Source organism: Phyllostomus discolor, chromosome 8 (assembly GCF_004126475.2).
Source record: "Phyllostomus discolor isolate MPI-MPIP mPhyDis1 chromosome 8, mPhyDis1.pri.v3, whole genome shotgun sequence".
Classification (NCBI taxonomy): Eukaryota; Metazoa; Chordata; class Mammalia; order Chiroptera; family Phyllostomidae; genus Phyllostomus; species Phyllostomus discolor.
The window spans coordinates 73,268,126-73,287,753 of NC_040910.2; the positions used below are offsets into that span (position 1 = coordinate 73,268,126).

At 41.7% G+C, this 19,628-nt stretch overlaps 1 long non-coding RNA gene across 1 annotated transcript; it reads right to left on the minus strand.

The window, feature by feature from the left end:
- Nucleotides 1-53: 53 nt before the first annotated feature.
- Nucleotides 54-18,699, minus strand: LOC118502312. The gene is made up of 3 exons (XR_004905022.1): nt 18,689-18,699; nt 486-489; nt 54-150 (listed from the first exon to the last, which is right to left on the minus strand). It is a non-coding gene; the product is annotated as an uncharacterized LOC118502312 (long non-coding RNA).
- Between the last annotated feature and the right edge of the window lie 929 nt (nt 18,700-19,628).

Consider the following 19,628-nt stretch of genomic DNA (forward strand, 5'->3'; position numbering starts at 1 on the left):
ATGCTGGAGACTTTTTTTAGTGTCCAATAAAAAAGTATAATTCAATTTTATCAGTATGAAATATTTTAAAATAATTTATTATTTGTGAACCAAGTGTATGATTCTCAAATATGAAAGGGCTTTAACATAATCATACAATCATTAGGAAAACTTCAGGGGCCCATCACATCAAAATGTTTTCAGAACTTCCAGATGAGTTGCTCAATATCCACCAATTGAGAAGATACCTAAAAAGAAGCTATACTTTGGGGACATTGATTTATATAATTATATGTTTCATGGGTATTATGTTAACATGCTCTCTCTTTTATAAGATTTAAACAGTGCAGAGCAAACCACAGTGAACTGAAACTTCCAGGCACAAGTCAAGGCTGCTGCTTATCTGTGAAGGACCAAGTGCAGCCCTCAAAGGGAGTGAGCCAGTCCAAACGCCCTGGGATGCGGCTTTGGGATGGGACGCAGACCTCTTTCCCACCTCAGGCCACCTGCCTTGGTGTAGGTGCTGTTTGACCTCACGGGGCTATTAAAGAAATCATATTCCTCTCAGTCACAGGTTAGGTAGGCTCCAGAAAAGAGCAGGGTCATGTGGCATAGATAATTTGGAGCCATCACCAGATATGACTCATTACTCACAAGTATCAAGTCATATGTCTGACAAGTAGAGGATAACACATCGATCTGGGGCTATTAATTGGATGTTCCAAGCAACAGGGCTTCAACCCTGACAAGGGGCCCAGTGACCCCGGGGTGGCAGCTCTCCGTGGCCCCTGGCCCTCCCATTCCTCAGCCTCTCAGAAACTGTCTCTGGCGTGCCTTCGAGATGCTGAACACACAGTTTGCTTCAATCTCGGTTTGGGGCAAAATTTCTTTCATACGTGGAAGTCACCCTCCCTTTGCTCATTACTCATGCCCTCTTCCCTGCAGATGACCAGTGTCAACAGCTTGCTGTCCATTCTCCTAATGTCCTTGTCCTTCGTGTGTGTGTGTGTGTGTGTGTGTATAAAGATAAGGGGTATCACACTATATAAATCATTTTTCATTTGATTGTACTTGATGATGTGTCTTAGGCCCTTCTGAGTCAGGACATGGAAGCCTACCACATTATTTTAATTATGTGGAGAAGTCCATTGTTCCATAATTTATCCAGGTTTTCTCTGACTGAGGTACATGGACGAACTCCCCAGCCCCCTGCAGTTTGCTGTTACAAACCAGGCTACAGCTGTCACAGCATGCGTGTGTTTGTGCACATATCGCCCGTATTTCTTTAGGACTGAGTTTCCAGATGTAAAATTGTGGGGATGAAGGGAATGCACATTCCGGTGTGGGTGGCTGATACCTGGTGGCTTCCAAATGACCTCTCAAGTTCACGGTGATTCCAGCAGGTATCTGAAAGCACTTGTTTCCCCTCATTCAGCTAATATGTTTTTGTTATCAATCTTCTTGACTTTTGGCAATATAATGAGTGCAAAATCATATCTCATTATTGTTCTAGTTTCCATTTCCCTGGTGACTAGTGGAAGCTGTGCATTTTCTTACACGATTATTGGCATTTGTATTTCTCTTCTGCGAATTGCCTATTCATATAATTTGTCCCATTTTTATTGTGTTGTATGTCTTTTTATTGATTTGTATAAGATCTTGATATATACTGGCTATTAATTCTTTGTGTGTAAAATGTGTTCATATAATGTTTTCTAATTTGCTGCTTGTAATTTAGCTTTGTAATTGTGTCATTTGTCAACAAAGCATTTTAAAATTTTATGAGATTAAATGTGTTAATCTTTTATTATGTGGCTTCTGGGTTTTGTGCCTTGTTTTAGGCAAAATTTTCAACACCAAATTATAAGAATTATGTTATAGTTTTATTCCAGCTCTCTTATAGTTTCTTTCTTTTTTTCACATTTAGCTTTTTAACCTAACTGAAATTTATTTTTTGTATAGTACAAGTTATGCATCTAACTTAATTTTTCATATAAATATATAGTTTCCTTTAAACTATTTCTTGAATAGTCCTTTCTGTTCTAGGGATTTAAAATGTTTTCTTTATAGAAAATAATATTTTATCACTTATAATAAATGTATGTATTAAATATTTCAAGTAGAACATTTTGTGAGCAGTTCCTACTTCCTATATTATTACTTTCCATCATAGATAATATTGCCATATATACACAAAACTATTTTGCTCCTGTAATGTATTTGTTCATCTGTTTTAGTCAGTTTGTGATGCTAGAACAGAATACCAAAGACTGGATAGCTTAAAAATAGAAGTCTACTGCTCACAGTTCTGGAGCTGGGAAGTCAGAGGCCAGGATGCCATGTGGCTGGGTTCCAGCGAGTGCCCTCTTTCTGGTTCACAGATTGTCTTCTTGCTGTGTCCTCACATGGAGGAGAACAGAGAGAAAGGAAGCAAAGGAAGCAATTTCTCTCCCGAGTCTTCTGAAAATGGCACTAATCCCACCACAAGGGCACCACCTTCCTGGCCTAGTCACTGCCCAAAGGCCCCATTTCCAAGGACTGTAACACTGGGAATTACTGTTTCAACATACGAATATTGAGGAGGGGAAGAACACAAATTTTAGACCATAGCACTATTCCTGTTTATACCACATCATTTCAGTAAACATAGCTTTAATATTTTTCTCACCTGTTTGTACAGATCTCCCCTCATTTTATTTTTCAGAATTTTCTTAGATATATTCACATATACATTATTTCACCTTTATTCTTCTGTTGGTTGGAAGACACATGCTGCCCTATTAATCATTAATGATCCCTTTAGATAACAACATGCTCCATTGACTTATCAAAGGCTAATATTGATTGGTATTTTTTTTCTTTCTGTCCCATGCAAGACCTTAGAACAGTTTCACCCATTTACCGCTGTCCTGACTCATGCACTGCTGTGCACATTAATTCTACACACATTTCACACCTCCCTGGACAACCACGTTAGTGTTCTACACAATCAATGGTTCTTTACATTTACCTACATATTTACCTTTTTACTGGTCTTCATTCTTCTTTTTGTCTCTGCTCTTGCATCTGGGATCATTTTTCCTTTAGTATTTCCTTTAGCACATATTGGTCAGTGGTGAAGTCTTGGTTTTTTGCTATTCCGAAAGTGTCTTTCTTTCAACTTTGTTCTTGAAAGGCATTTTCCCTGGGTTTAGAATTCTAGATTGGTAGTTATTTCCTTTTGGTACACTGTAAATATCATTCCTGTGTCTTTGTCTTCCATAATTGCTGTTGAGAAGTCAGCTGCAGATCTGTTGTTTCTTAGAAGTAATCTGTTTTTGCTCTCACCCTTATTAAGTTTTTTCTTTCTCTCATTGGTTTTCTGCAGTTTCACTATATGTCTGGATCCGTATTTATTTTGCCAAAGAGTCATTGGGTCTTAAATCCATGGATTGATTTTTTCATTAGTTTTGGAGATTTTAAAGCCATTTTATTTATTTAAATATTACTTCTGACTCACTGTCTCTCTACTCTCCTTCTGGGACTCCATTTAAACATGGTTAGAGTAAACATGTGGTTAGAGTAATTTTTATCTTTCTGTGCTTCGTTCTAGATATTTTCTTCTGATATACATTTTAGTTCCACAATTCTCTCTTCAGCTGTGTCTTGAGCTCTAAATTTCAATCATTATATTTTTCAGCCTAGAATTTATAGGTGGTTCTTCTTCAAATCTGCTCTGACATGTTATATATTGTCAGTTTCTTTTCATTTGGTTCTGCCAGGTGCCAGCAATCTTGAATCACCTGAACCCAATTTTAGAGTTTGAAATATTCCAGAACACCTAGTGACTTGAAACTGAGAGGCAGTCTGTGTGAGGGTTGGTTTATTTCTGGTTCAGTCTTACTCTTGAAATGGAGCTCTCATCCTTTAGTGTGAGTGGTTCTTTAGGGTCCCTGCCCGAGACCTGGCCTCCAACTTTTCCCCTTGTTTTGTGAAGCTTTCAGACATACTCCTTGGCTCACAAACCACTTCATTTATATTTGTAATTGAGGTGACCTCCAATACTGGGCTCATCTCTCTGGATTTTTGTCTTCTTTCAGGTCTTGGTGTGATCATTTCTCACTATCTCATTAACCTTTTGATGCATTTAGAAAGCTGCTGTTAAACATTAGGTTCAGATTGTTTCATCTTTGAAGTACGTAGGAAATGTGGGTTTGAATCAAAACGGTTTGCTATTGTTGGAAGTACAAGGTCTAAATTTTCTCTTTTATTTACATTTTGGAAGCAGTTTGTCAAATCCTAACAAACAGCCATTGGGATTTTGAATGGGATTCCTTTGTATTTACATATTCACTGGAGAATAATTAACTTTACAAGAGTAAGTGTTTTCATTCAGGAATGTAGTATGTATGTTAAATTTTCTCTTGTGCCTTAGAAAAGTTTTATACCTTTGTTAATAGATAAGCTCCCCATTTATTCATAAATTAATTTCTAAATATTTCATGGATTTTATTGTTAATGAGAATACAATGCCCTATTCCATGGCGTGACAATCTTTGTCTGTAACAAGCTACATAGTAAATACTTTAGATTTTGTAGTGAAATAGTCTCTGTTTAAATAATCAACTCTGTCTTTGTAGAGTGAAAGCAGCCACAGATAATATATAAACAAATTGGCATAGCTGCTTTACAATAAAGCTTTATTTATAAAAATGGGTGTGGGTGAATTTGGTCCATGTGCCAACTCCTGCTCTATTCCATCACATTTAAAATAGTTTATTGTTAAAGTTATTGATTTAAATTTTTCATCTTATAGTTATCAAACTCAAATTCTTTAATTAGTTCTAATGCTTTCTCATTTGATTTTCTGGATTTTCTAGAGAGCCAATTATACAGTCTGCAAATGCTGACAAGTCCCCTTCTGCCTTCCCAATAATTACACTCGTCATTTAATTTTCTTGTCTCATTACACTGGCTAGAGCGTCCAGTATAATGTTGTGTAATTATGGTGAGAGCAATCATCTTTGTATCTTAAATTTATTTTTTGAAGAAAATATTTCAGATGTCTTCATCATTAATTGTAATGTTTTCTCTAGGTTACCAACACATGGACTCTGTGAGATTAGGAAAGTTTTCTTCCATTTTGAGCTTACTGAGGGCTTTAAAATATTGAATAAATGAAATAGGTGACATGATCAAAAGGTATAGACCCTCAGCTACAAAATTAGTAAGTCATGGGATGTAATCTACAGCGTGGTGACTGTAATTAACACTACTGTATTATGTATTGGAATGTTGCTAAGAAAGTAGATCTTTTTAAAAAGATTTTATTTATTTATTTTTTAGAGTGGGGAAGGGAGGGAGAGAGAGGAAAAGAAATGTCAATGTGCAAGAGAAACATTGACCAGTTGCCTCTTGCACACCCTCAACCTGGGATCTGGCCCACAATTCAGGCATGTGCCCTGATGGGGGATCAAACTGGTGACCTTCTGATTTGCTGGAGGATGCCCAACCCACTGAGCCACACCAGTCAGGGCAAGAGAGTAAAATTTAAAAACTCTCATCACAAGAAAAAAAATGTAATTGTGGTGATGGATGTTAACTAGACTTATTGTGGTGATTATTTCATAATATATTCATATATTGAATCATTATGTTGCATACCTGAAACTAACACAATGTTTATGTCAATTGTATATCTCAAACAACAACATCAACAAAAGAATGTAACATTTGACCAAATCTTTTTCACCTTCAATTGAGATAATCTTACATCTTTATTCATTTACTTAATTGAAGTGGTGATTTATAATCACAGATTTCCTAATATTAAATTTTTCTATTTCAATATATTCCTGGGAAAAACAGTTTTCTTAATGATAATGCATTAGTCTTTTAATACACTGATGTATTTGATATGTTAATATATTCTTTAAAAATTTGCATTTAAGTACTTAAATGAAATTGACTTGTAGAGTTGTGGGGGTGTTATATTTTTTCAGTTTGGGTATCATGGTTATGCTGGGGTGATTTCTGTAGCTCTGGTATATTTGATAGAGTTAGGTATTTTTCTTTGTTCAAGGTTTTGGTATAACTAGCTCCCAAATCCAATGGAGTGGTACCTTTCTTGGGAGGTAATTGTTGACTATTAGTTCAATCTCTTCCATGATTAGTTCATTCAGAATTTCTCTGCTTGAGTACATTTAAGTAATTTTCTTAGGAAATTATTTATTTTATCTAGATTTTAAAATGTACTGAATGAAGTGATTAGTGTTCTCTTATAGTTTTAAAGTCTTTCCCATATCTATAACTAGGTGTAATGTCTCATTTTGAATATAATTTATTTTGCCTTTTCTCTTATTACAAGGTACAACTGCAGATTTGTACATTTTACTGATATTTTAAAGACAATTTTGATTTTACTGATCAAGTCTACTCTTGTTCTATTTTGGTTTTGCTTTCATATTTCATACTATTACTTACTATGTCCAGAAAGAAAATATTTAAGTATATTACATTTGAGATTTATATTCTGATGGCCAAAATTTTAATTCAAGCTCTTTAATTAATTTTAAAGACATACTTCATTCCTTTCAAAAGCTTGATTGGGAAGCCGTTTAACTCTTAGCTCATCAGTTTGTAAAGTTTGATTCCTGTCTTCCATGGTGTCAGTTTTCCGTATACACTTAGTGAATTACTGCTGTTTCCTCATATCCAGAAATACTTACCTATATTGCTTCACCTGGTCTGCCTGTGGTGCTTATGAAGAAGGGGTGGGAGGTACACAGTAAGGAGAGGTTGGCAGGTAGTGTGTTTTCCTGGGTGGAGAGGTTCCCAATTTCTTGGTGCTCAGTATCACCCAGGGACCTCACTGTTTTCCCTGGACACAGCTTCACCCTCTCCGATTCATTTCCGTCTGTGTTGGGAGAGAGGAGGGGCTGACCAGTCTAGCTACCCTGAGTGTTGCTCCCCAAATGACCCCTCTCTGAGTGAGCTGGTTCTACTCTCTCTTCTAAGTGGCCTTTGAGTTTGAAGTTCCCAGAAACAGCTTTTTCCTTCAAAATGGTCTTTTTCTTCAGCAGTTTTCCTCAGGTTTAGTTGTTTTTTTTTTTTTCAGATCAAATCCTATTTATTTTCTTTTAAATTTCCTCACCATTTCGGAAATACTAGTATCGCTTTTTATTGTTTTCCTGGGCTATTATAGATTTTTAAACATTGTTTAATTTATTTTGTAGAACCATGTATAGCCACTTTCATGACTTCAAATGCAATTGTACTTTTAAATAAATTCATGTTTTATTAACCTCAAGCACCCATCACATACATTTGAAAAATAGTTGTATCTCTATATGAGTTATATGAGATATAGTTTATTTATCACAATATGAGTTTTTCTATGCACAGAGAATATTTAGTACCACTGTGAATTCAAGGCTCCCCAACGGTCTGTTGTCCACGAGTTGAAAGTAATGCGGTAGACAGATAGGACAGATGGCGTGGCCACAGATTAGAATACTAAGATGGGTAAATATGGAAATGAATATAACCCATTTGTTACTGCAATGTTCCCTTCTGAGATTTATCAATTTAAAAATTAACTTTTGGATATTAATGTCAATTATATAAATTTCTGTGTGGGAGATGTTAAGAGCGATGATGTATATTGTTTAAAATAAGGAAAAATATGTTTGCTACATTTGCGTTTGCTGGTGTTAAGCCTGTTTGTATAACAAAGATTAAATAGGATACCTCTGCTGGAGTCTGTAAGATCATCTCTGGGTTTGATGTGCTAGGAACACTCACAGGTTCAGCAAATAGTTATATTCACAGCTGTAGTTTATTATAGCAAAAGTATACAAAGAAAAGTCAGCAAAGAAAGAGTCACAGGACTGGAGGAAAGGTACAAGCTTCCAAAAGTCATCTCCCAGTGGAATCACACAGGATGCCTTTAATTCCTCCAGCAATGACTGTGACAAAGTGTGGAATGTCTACACGGAAGCTCATTAGAGATTCAGTGCCAAGGTTTTTGTTGGAAGAAACTCTGCCTAGCATGTACCAAAGTTCCAGCCTCCCAGAAGGAAACAGGTGATCATCATAAACCATATTGTTTGTGCAAACTATTTAGGCACAGAGAGCCACTCATCTTTTAGGGCAAGTACTCTGTCAGTGTGAGGAACTGTCTCCCATTCAAATCCCTATATACTGGCCAAGGGCCCACCTCGCAGGCCTTTCCAAGGACAGCAGTCTCAACCCTGTTGTGTGATTGATCTCTTTTCTGCACAATGTTTAACTTTTGTTTTCAAATAGAAGTGATGAAACAAATAGCATATTACTGACTAAATCTGCAAGAAGATTTTCAACCCTTCTTTTTCCTACTCATAAGACAAAGAGATATCAGTTAATAGCATAGGAGATTCCTGGGATGTGGTTTGACAAACATTTATTAAGCATCTGCTATGTGCCAGGCACTCTGCTAAGGGCTGGAACTGCAAAGACCATGGGATTCACCCAAGACCATAGCTCTTTGGTGAGATGCACCAGGGCCAACCCTGCTGCCAGGCCCTGAAACTGCCTGTGAACCCGAGAATCATTATTCCAGGGAGAACTGCATTTTCAGTTAAGCCTTTTATTGACCTTGACAATCTGAAGCTCAGAACCACGTGATCTCAAGAAAGATGCATGGGCTTTTGGAAATTGCCCAGTTTGAGCTGCTTGGGTAAGATTCATCGCCAGGAGTGGCAGGCTTATTTCCCCTGACGATTTTTCATGTTTCATTTGGTTTTATTTCACTGTTTGGGAAAGATTTTCCCCTGACATTTTTTGTTTATTTTTATTTGCTGAGGTGTTGGTGGAAATACTAAGTGGCATGAGGGGAATGCACACAGGGGCTTTGAGGAAACCGAGGTCCTGGAAGAGCCCTTTTGTCCCGGCTTGTCTCCAACATCAGCATCGGAACCCACGCAGTTGCTGCCCTGAGGTAATAAACCTCCTCCCCACCAGTAAACTAGGGTCTGGCACTCCATGACCATCGAGAAACAAATCTGAGCTCTCCTGGGTCCTGGCTTCCTTATTAAGGGAACTGGACTTTGGAGGGCCCTGGGTGGGAGAGGGGTCAGGCCTGGGAGTTCCCAGTGCTGTCCCCGAAGCCTGAAGCTGCCCAGCAAATGATACCAGCAGAAAAGGTCAAGTTGCCACTGAAGAGCAGAAGAAAGTCCCCAGAGCCAGGGCCAGGAAAGTTAAATAAAGAAGAAGCACAGTGCTCTGCTGGGTTTGCCCAACACACTTGGTGAGAAGAAAAACAGGAAGCGCTTTCAGAGCTCAGCCTGTGTTCTGCTCCCAGAAATTCTGTGTTGATGCATATGAGGAGTGTGGGGAGCTCTTTGGTGATCCTGGGTGAGGTGGGAGGACTCAGCATCCCTTGATGTCCTTTCCTGGGACAGGCTGGGAGATTTTGTGCTAAGTGAGTGTTTCTGTTGTGTCTGCTTAATGCTGCTGTGGGAAAAGTCCAGGCTTGGCCATCCCGGGGACAGTGGCAGGGCATGTGGGCCCAACATCAAAAAGGGAGACAGCCCGTTTGGAGGTGCTCGCTGTAGTTTTTATATGTCATAGGTGTCGCTTGTGCATTTTGGTTTATTTCTGAGCTGCTTCAATCCAGTTAGTGGCCAAGGGAAATAATGCCCCCAGGGATTTTTAATGAACTTTCTGTTTGAGGAAGTCTTGGATGTAAGAGGCAGCCTGGTGGGTTGAGAGAAGGGGCGGTGCACAGAGGGAAAAGGCCTCTGATGTTGCTGCTGGCCTCTCTTGTGGATGGGACTACCTCCAACTTGTCAGGATCTTGGAGGACCAACAATTATTTTTACATATTCTAAGAGTGATCCAAAAATTACCAGAAAGCCCAGCAATAAAATAAGAGTTCTGTAATTAGAAGTGTTCTTAGAGTAAGTTGGTTCAACCTCCCCATCAAAGCTAGGAGTTTCTGCTCCATTATCCCCAAGAAGTAGACAATGAACCTCTGCTTGCATAGCCCAAGTGATAGGGAGCTCATTACCACCTAAAACAGCTCATTCCATTTCTGGACATCTCCACTAGTATTAAATGTTCCATCTACAGATGGGATTGGTTCCCTTTAGGGGCTACCAGTTTGATCCCATAGAGTCTGTAGAAGGTGTAATGCAATTATCTGGACCTCCTTGTCTCTAGGCTAAATGGCCCCGGAGCCAACAACTGCTCATTGAAACACATGGCTTTCAGTTTCCTCATCTTGGAGGGTCCCTGCAGAACTCTATTCTTCAGTCATGACTGGACTCAAATAGAATAAGCAGTCTGGAGTTTCTCCTGGATTCTGAAATGCCTTTAGAAAGACTGTTCCCTCACAGGTATTTACTGGGGAGTGAGAGGGTATGTTTCGGCCACTTGGGTTCTATGCAGGAGCTTCTGGGCCAGATCACCTATCAAGAAAAGTAAGGGCTGGCTTTGAACCTTTGGGCCAGAACAAATACCCACTTTGCTATCATCTCTTTTCAGGGCCCTTCTTTTAGAGAATGTCCGAGCAAAAACAGCCCCAGAGATAATCTCCCTCAACCTTTTATTCCATGTTGTACATGGTGATCATCAAGTCCCTGAGAGGGGAACAGATTTGGCCATGTCATCCAGTGGAAGAAAAAACTGGAGCCCAGATCTGTGGTTCTTGAGTTCAGTGAGACTGCACTTTATCTAAAAGACAAATGCCAGTGATCCCTATGTGTCTTTGGTTTCTGTGGCCTTCAGAGAGCTTTGTCCCCTGGAAATCACCTGTTCTTCCCATTGTCTGTGGTTCCTCCTGCTGATCCTGTGTGTGTACCCTGAGCTCAGGGGGCACTGCCTCCAACCTTGAGCTTCCTTTCCACCCCTGTCTCTGCAACTCACCACATTCCTAATTCATGACCCCCAGGGCTGATTGTCACAAAGGTACTATGAAAAGAAAATCTGTTAATATTCAAGCAACTTTGCTAAACAAGCAACTCTTTCAGGGTGACTATTTATTGCTATTTATGATGACAGATTATCTTTCTGATTTCCTCCAGCACATATCTCCAGAGGAAATTAGATACAGTACTTTCCTTAAGCAGGGCCAGAAGAAAATGTTTCTATAAATACTTAACAACTTGTCAAGGGAGATTACAAATACTGGCATGTCCTTCACAATGTCATGTTGGTTATTGAAGCTGTTGTAAGGAATTGGGATGGTTTATTTTCTTCCTGCGCTAAGGTGGTGAGTGCTACATTTTCTGAGGTCAGAGAAGGTGCTTCTAAGGACAGAAGCTCCAGGACCAGCCCTGGCTGGTGTGGCTCAGTGAACTGAGCACTGGCCTGTGGATCAAAAAGTTGCTAGTTTAATTCCTGGCCAGGGCACATGCCTGGGTTGCAGGCCAGATCCCCAGTTGGGGGCACACAAGAGGCAACTTGCTCTCCCAGTCCATTATGGAGACCTCACTCTTCAGCAGAAGTGATTGCACTAAGCCCCACTGTCTTCCATGTGGCTTGGGAGAAATTTGACAATAGCAAGTACAATAAATGCAGTTAACAAAAGCTAACATATCTCCATCTCTTACAATGTGTTAAGAATTGTTCCAAGGGCTTCACATGGGCTCAGTCATTTAATCCTCATGACAACCTCATCAGGGAACTATGAGCACCATCCCTCTTTTACACAGGAGGAAACTAAGGCAGGAGAATGTGCTCAGGGCCACACAGGTGGAAGGGATAGAGCTGGATTTGGCCTCAGGCACTCAACTCCCCAGCTATGGTGTCCCCAAAGGAAGGCTGGGTCCAACTCCTTTCTGGTAATTTCTCTCCTCAGTACCTTTAAGAATTTTCTCTTTGTTCTGGGTTTTACCATCAAATATCTAGGTACAGAATTTTTTTTTATTTATCCCACTTAACATTTGGTAGAATTTTTAGATCTGAGAACTCTTAGTTGTGTGAAGTTCTCTGCTGTTAACCTCTTTAAGCACCAACATCTCTGTTATCTCTGTGTATCCCTCTGGAACTCCTATCAGACCTGTACAGAAGCTTTTGGAGTCACTTTTCATGTCTCTTGATTTTTCTTTCATGTTTTTAACTCTCTTATCTCATTTGGGCTGTGTTCTGTTTGATCTTTGTGTCTCAATTTTGCTCCTTAGCTATGTTCAGCATTCTGGTCAGTTTCTCCATTGAGTTTTAAAATTTCATTAACTCCCTACTTCATTTCTAAGATCTCTAATTGGCTCCTTTTCAAAGTCACTCCTTTTTATTTTATCATTTTATTTCTTGTGTTGCACTTGCAGTCCCCTTCCTGAGCTTTTTCAGTCCTGCTAGCATGCTTGTTATATATCTTGTCCTTCTGGAGGGTTCTGTTTGATCTCTTTTCCCTCAAATGGAAGTGATTTCATCTGCAAAAAAATTTTTAAAATCTTTTATTTATTTATTTTTAGAGAGGGAAGGGAGGGAGATAGAGAGAGATAGAGAGATAGAGAGAGAGAGAGAGAGAGAGAGAGAGAGAGAGAGAGAAAGAAACATCAATGTGCGGTTGCTGGGGGTTCTGGCCTGCAACCCAGGAATGTACCCTGGCTGGGAATCAAACCTGGGACACTTTGGTTCCCAGCCCGCGCTCAATCCACTGAGCTAGGCCAGCCAGGGCTCATCTGCAAAATTTGTTAGTCTTGTATGGTGGCAATTTTCCTCAGTGTTCTGTGCCTCCTGATTTTGAGTTCACCTGCTGGGTCCTGAGCAGGGCTGGCCTCTGCACCATCTCTAGGTTCTGTCCTCTTGGCAGCCATGGGCATGGGGGTCTTCAGGCAATCCTGAGTGGAGCGGAAGTGGGTGTCTGATCCTCAGCATCAGCTGGGAGGTGTGCTTCTGGCCCAGGGCAGGATGTATGGCTTTGGTCCCCAGTCATAGCTGCTATACGTGCATTCATATGTTTCTTTTAGGAGCCTTGCTTTAAAAACTAGGATAGCCCTGGCTGATGTGGCACAGTGGATTGAGCACCAGCCTGTGAGCCAAAGGGTCAGCAGTTCAATTCCCAGTCAGAGCACATGCCTGGGATGCAGGCCAGGTCTCTAGTATAGGGTACACTAGAGGCAACCACAAATTCATGTTTCTCTCCCTCTTTCCCTCCCTTCCCCTTTCTCTAAGAATAAATAAATATTTTTTTAAACTACTAGGATAGCTCTGTCTTACTTTTGAGCATGCATGTGTGTGGTTTCCTCAACACTAGGTGTTTGGAACAGAAAATAGGTGTTTTAGCATCATCTTAGTCTACCATCTTGAACCAGAAAGTCTCTCCCATAATTATTGTTTGTTAAAATGAAGTAATTGATATTTACAAAGAGTATATATAATATTGTCTTTAAAGCATAATAATAAATAATAAATATGCACCTGTGAATGGGGCCCCCTGAGGTAAGTATGAGAACATGATCGGTGCTGTTGAAGCCACTTTATGTTCCTTTCAGATGTGGATCTTTGTCTCCCTCACCCCCACCCTCAGGTGACTACTCAGGTACCGGGTACCTTCTCTTTACCTTTTCTTGCTTCTGTCTTCATTATTTTGCACCATTTTTTCAATACAGGGAAATGCCATAACATTGTGCTTTAGAATTGTACTATGAAGCTACAACAATAACGAAAACACATTAGCACATAAATGGACCAACAAATTGGTGGAACAGAGAATTCAGTCACAGACTCAAGTTGTTAGGAAATGCTCTAGACAATGACAGAAGTGTTCTGAATCCGGGCAAACATGATGACTGGTCCAATAACTTGGCATTGGGTAATTTGTTATGTATTTGGAACAAGATAAATTTTAGTTTCTTATTTCACACCTTACATAACAATGAGTTTCTAGTGGTTAAAAACATCTAAATTAAAAGAACTGTTTTACAATAGAACTAGAGAAAAATTTAGGAGAATAACTTCATAAACTTGGAGGTAGAGGTGCCTTTTAAGCAATACACAAAACCTCAAAGCAAAGGACACAAATAAAACTCAAAAACAAACATCAGAATAAAAGAAAATATTTGCAACGTATATGACAAATTAAGAAGTTAGTATTCCATGAAAAAACAAAAGTCACCTGTAATTCTGCTACTTAGGACCACTATTTACATTTTAGTATGCAGTGTTTCCATCTTTTCCCCCTTCCTGCGTGCTTTTTTTCTTATGCACATTGCTTCCATATCTAGATTGTGCTGTACAAGTTATTTTTTTAATTCTTGTTCTTAGTATAATGTAAATGTTTTCTCCTGTAAGTAAATATACGCAAATTAAAATTTCTTCTGCAAAACTTATGATGACTGTTTGTTATACGTTGTATAAAGGTGCTCATACCTGTTTAATAAATTATTAAATTAATTTTCTGAAGTTAGCATGCCCGTCACATGAGGGACTTCTGCAAATCAATGAGTAAAATGCAAACACACCCTGGGACCGAGGAAATGAAGAAGCCATCAACCCACAGAAGGTTGAAGAAGAAAACCTGCAACGGCCAATAAACATAAAACTTCAATCTATCCCACTAGTAATTAAAAACATGCAAATAAAATGCTTTTGAATATACCACTGAGGAAAATTAAAAAGATAGATAATTCCGAGGCTTGGCAAGGATGTCAGAAAACGGACAGGCTCATAACCTTGGTAAACTGATAGAGCATTTGCCAGGCAGCTTGGCAGCGTCTATCTACTTTTCTATAAGTGCTCGCCTGGGCTCTGACTCAGCATTCCCCCTGAAACCCCAGCCTGAGAGACACTCACTGCAGCGCTGCTGAGGAGAGAGGAGAGGGTGCTGAGGATAGTGTGTGTGGGAGGTGGTGGCAGACATTTCTAATTTTGATTAAGTACACTTAGACAAAGTACTTGGGTTATGAGTATCTTAAAATATTTGTACATTTTTATTCATCCTAATATAGTGCTAGCATAACAGTTTTAAGAACAGATGTGTTAATGGGAAATAATTCAGGGTTTGAAATGCTTATACGATATATACACTCAGTATATGCCCCCCCCCACACACAAAAACAATAGAAAAAATAAAACAAAACAAAAGCAAAACAAACAAAAAACCCTAAATCACAAACTGCACAATAGACAGACAGTGAACACCTAATTACCCTCAGAAAACCCCCGGATTCCATAGAATTACATCAAAGCTCTGAGGGACCTGGGTCTGCAGCCTTCTCTAGCTTCCCAGCTCACTACCTCTCCCCACACTGAACATTAAGGCAAAGAAACCCCCAGCATTTCCTGGATGTGAAATGCCCCTTGTTGACCGGGCTCGATGCACCTGCTTTCCCTGCCACCAAAGGGGCCCCTCTTTCCCAAGCTGTCTGTCCCACTGGGTCCCAGCTCGGGAGAGTAGATGCTGGCCTGATCCATCAATGGGTTCTTAGGGCCCAGCACATTCGTCACAGTAAATGTGTGTGAATGAACAAATCAATAAATGAATAAAAGCGTGATGCTAAGGCCCAGGGTTTCTGCCAGAGACAGACCTCAGGCCCCTGGGGGCAGAGGCAGGGTCAGGGATGGACCCTGCTCCTTGTTGACTCATGCTCTCTCCCCACACCAGGTGCCTGCCACTTCAGAGTTTTTGTGGGGAGGAAGAGGTAAGAATGCAGGAAGGAGAGGCCTTTAAGAGTGGAAAGCAGGCCCTGCAAATTCACCATGTCTCTCACCTGCTGCTGGATCCCACTCATGGCACGAAAGCTCTGCCTGCCAGCAGCCCTGTGCTGTGAACGGAGCACCCCGTCTCTAAAGAAGTCCGTCCTGGCAGAGGTCCTCTTAAATGCAGGACACAGGACACGATGAAGTCAGCAGGACGTCTTTGAGAGGGGAGAGAGTTAGGACAAGGCAAAACCCGGCCATTTATCAATGCACACAGGTGCATTGCTCAGCAGATTTGGGGCCACATGAATAAATCACTGCTTTATTTGAGAGCCTCTCCAGCTGCACGCAGAGCCACCTGAGTCACCTCTCTGTCCAGGACCTGGCCGCCTCAGGGCCCTTCCAAAGGGTCTGGCTATTTTTAGCTGTAATTAAAATCATAACACATAGTGTCATGGACCCCATTTTGGCTAACTGATGTGCAAACAGCTTTTTTAAAGTATTAAACTGACTATAACCCCTTTTTAATCTGGGGGTGTTTCAAGTGTTCAAGCAGAGAGCCACCCGAACGTTGATGCCACATGACAGGTAGTCAATGGGGATGGAAAACACCCGCCCTGGCTCTGTCGATCCCGCTGCTCTCGCTGCACTAAATTACAGAACTAATAGGCTCTTAGAAAGACTGACACCCAGTTACTGTGAGAAAGAAAAGTAAATGTGAAAACCCGCTTTTCTCACCACATTTAATTTTAATGGGGGGCTTTGAGACTCAATAAATGGCTTTCCTGTTTCTTCTCCTCTTTTCTTCGGAGAAGCACCTAGAATGACGTTTAAGAGGCTAAGAGGCTTCTTCCTCTTAATCCTCTCAAACTACTCAGAAGGTTATGTTTTCTTTAGAAAGCTTCTTAGGAGATCAAAGAGAATTCTAAATACCTGTATAGTTCAATGCATTTCCGGACGGTCTGTCTGTCCCATCTTTACCTCTTCCAAACAATCTAGGCCAGATTCACGCATTCATTCACTCTCAGTCACTTCCTTATTACTTGGCAAGCAGTCCTTCAATCTTGCCTTCTCTAGGCACTAAGGAGGTTGGCTGGTCTGATCTTGCTCAAGTTTAGTCTAAGGGAGAGAGTTAGTGTGAGTGTGTGGTTGTGTACCTGGGGTAAGAGTCCCAGAGATGGACCTAAAAGGAGCAGGAGCACCAGAGGAAGACAGTGCCCTCCTGCTTCCCTCCACCCGCACCACCCAGCCGCAGCCTGGTCAGCAGGTGCTCAGCACTCACCTGCGACAAAATAATGACCTGCTAAATGTGTCCTGACTTGGCTCAGCTTGTTAGCCTTTCAGATGAGTCCACCCAAAGTTATGTCTCCAACTCAAATTAGGCTGCTTTCTGCCCTAGATAACTCTCACGATTAATTGTGACAAAAAATTCTTTTTGAGGGAAAGAGGAGGAATATTTTTTTAAAAATCCTGATTTCCTCCCAGCCTCAGCTCTTCAGCAGTCAAGCATTTGTCATATTTTAGTCCTTTAACCACTAGTCATTTCTGACTAATACCCAGCAGGCAGACATGGGGTATGATTTCCAAGATGATAAATGCTTCCCTTCTTATCTTTTGATATCTGGAAGTAGAAAATTTCAAGGAAAAAGGGTTTTACACCAAGACAACCATAAATCTCATTGTGCTCACAACAGAAGGCTGACCAGAGGAGTTTATTAAATCCATAAAAGATTTGATGTATATCAAACTGTTACATAAAGTCAATACTTTGGAGAGAAGCAGACAATAAATACTCAACAAGAGGCAATATTTCCATCAGGGAGAAGGCAATCGCATAAAGATTAGGGGAGCAATTTCAATATTGCCCGTCTCTCTCTGCAGTAAGAAGGTATGTCTTGTTCTCCAGAATGATCTCTGGGGAAGGAGCGGGGGTGGGGCAGGCGGCCTTCCGGACTTGGCTAATCTCACCATCAAGCCCAAATTAGATGTTGTGGACTGAATGTTTGTGTCCCCTCCAGTGCATATGATGGCGTCCTAACCCCCAGTGTGACTGGATTTGGAAATAGGGCTCCTAAGGAAGTAATTAGGGGCAAATGAGGTCATGAGGTTGAGACCTGACTTGGCCTCAGGGGTTCTTTGCCACGTCACTGCCACAGGCCTCTCTGGAGATCCGGGTGGGGCCAGAGCAGAATCCTCAGGCACAGAGGCACTCATCACAGGCATCCCCTGGGTCCAACCAGAGCTCTCGGGGCTAAGGAATCTGATGAACCAGCTTTCCGGGTGAACTGGTATGTCCCTTGGTCAGGGGCCACCCTCTGGAGACACTGTCAGCCTGACTCACTGTCTGCGGCCCTGTGGCTTGCCTCGGCCACCCTGGATGCCACTTTGAGCAACCTCTACTGTTGATGAGGGGCCTGCTCTGACCAGCTCATCTCCTGCCCTTGACCCCAGGGGTACACTTCTTTTAGGCCTTGTCCTTCCTGCTGCCTAAAGGTGAAAAGGGTTCTCTCTTCTTTGGCATAAAATATTGTTTCCTAGAAGCCCACACAGAGCAGTTAGGAGACCAGGGAAGGCTGCTTGTGAGGGGGACAGGAACCCCAGCTGGCCCTAGGATGACAAGCAGGAGCAGCGGGTACAACAGCCCTGGGCTTCGCCCCAAGTGTCCTTGGGTTAGGCTGATCATGGTGTGCTTGTGCCCAGGGCAAAATCCATCACCCATATGTCTCTCTAATGGAGGGAGGAAGAGAAAGGGCCACTTAGCCCCTGAGTCAGGAGCAGAGTGGAATGGCAGGCCTACTATCGGAACACAACTAACCCAGGGGCTATGGAATCCTTAAAATCTAAGTCAGGGAGACCCTGTCCTGCCAATGAGACCTCACCCAACCCAGGGGCTTGACTCAGTCTTCTGTGATGCCCAGCTGTCCCCATCTTCCTCTTACTCTCCAGCTGGGTGAGGCCTGGCCACTTCCAGGCAGTCACAGGACCAGCCTCGGTCCCCTCGTGTTACAGGCACCTCAGAGAGGAGAGCCTCCTGTTCACAGTCACCCTCCCAGCAGCGGGGTTGGTTCTAAAAGTCTGGTGTGCTGGTCCCTTGGCCCCTCCTGCTCACTTGCAGGAAGGATTTGGTCCAACTTCTCTGTGAGCCTTTTTGGTGAGTCTGGCTGGGCTCTCCCCAAAGTATCCTTTTTCTCCCCAGAAACAGGAAGTGGCTAGCTATGGAGGGTAAGCCTGAGAGTAGCCTGGGCTGGGCCCAACTGTCCCACTGCCATCTCCTGACTCGCTCTCCATAGGCGTGACCTCCAGAGGGTGTCAGTTTGCACCCTCTCTCCTGAACCCCTAGTTGTAACCCTAACACTGGACTCTGTGAAAAGCATGGAGGAGGATGGAGAATGGCCAGCCCACACCAAGGGATGGAGGCTGAGCATGGCTGTCCCTGACCTGAAGCGTGAGTGTGTAGGACACGTCTCACATAATGTCCATTCAGAGAGGTGCTGTCCCTTTAGGTCCTGGACTGAGCCCTCCCATCTCTCTCTCTCTCTCACACACACACACACACACACACACCCCAGCAAAATCTTTGTATCAGTGCTGCCATGCTGTAGGCATCATTGAAAAATAGTGTTATTTTTTTTCAAATAGGCACAAGTAGGTACAAAATTCAAACAGGCTCAGAGCAGAGAGTGTCACTCCCACCCCTGGCTCCATTACCTGTGGTTCCCTGTGTCTACTTCCAAAGGGTTTCTGTGGCTTCACAACTGTGAGCCTCATTGGACAGTTTGACCTAAAAATGCTTGGTAATTTCATGAGGCTCTATCAAATACAAGCATGTTCTTATGTATTTGAATTGTAATAATCTGAATCACAGATTTTAATACCAAATGAAGGGACCAGTTGTTAGTCTTTCTGGTTAGCAGTCTGGTTAGGGAAAGCTGTTTGCCCTCAGATTGATTCCGTCTTACCTCTGGCCTTTTCTGTATCCCAGGGTGGAGTGGGGTAGGGGTTGACTGGCCTCTGCAAACAGTGTTTCCCAGGCTCCCTGGTCAACTGCT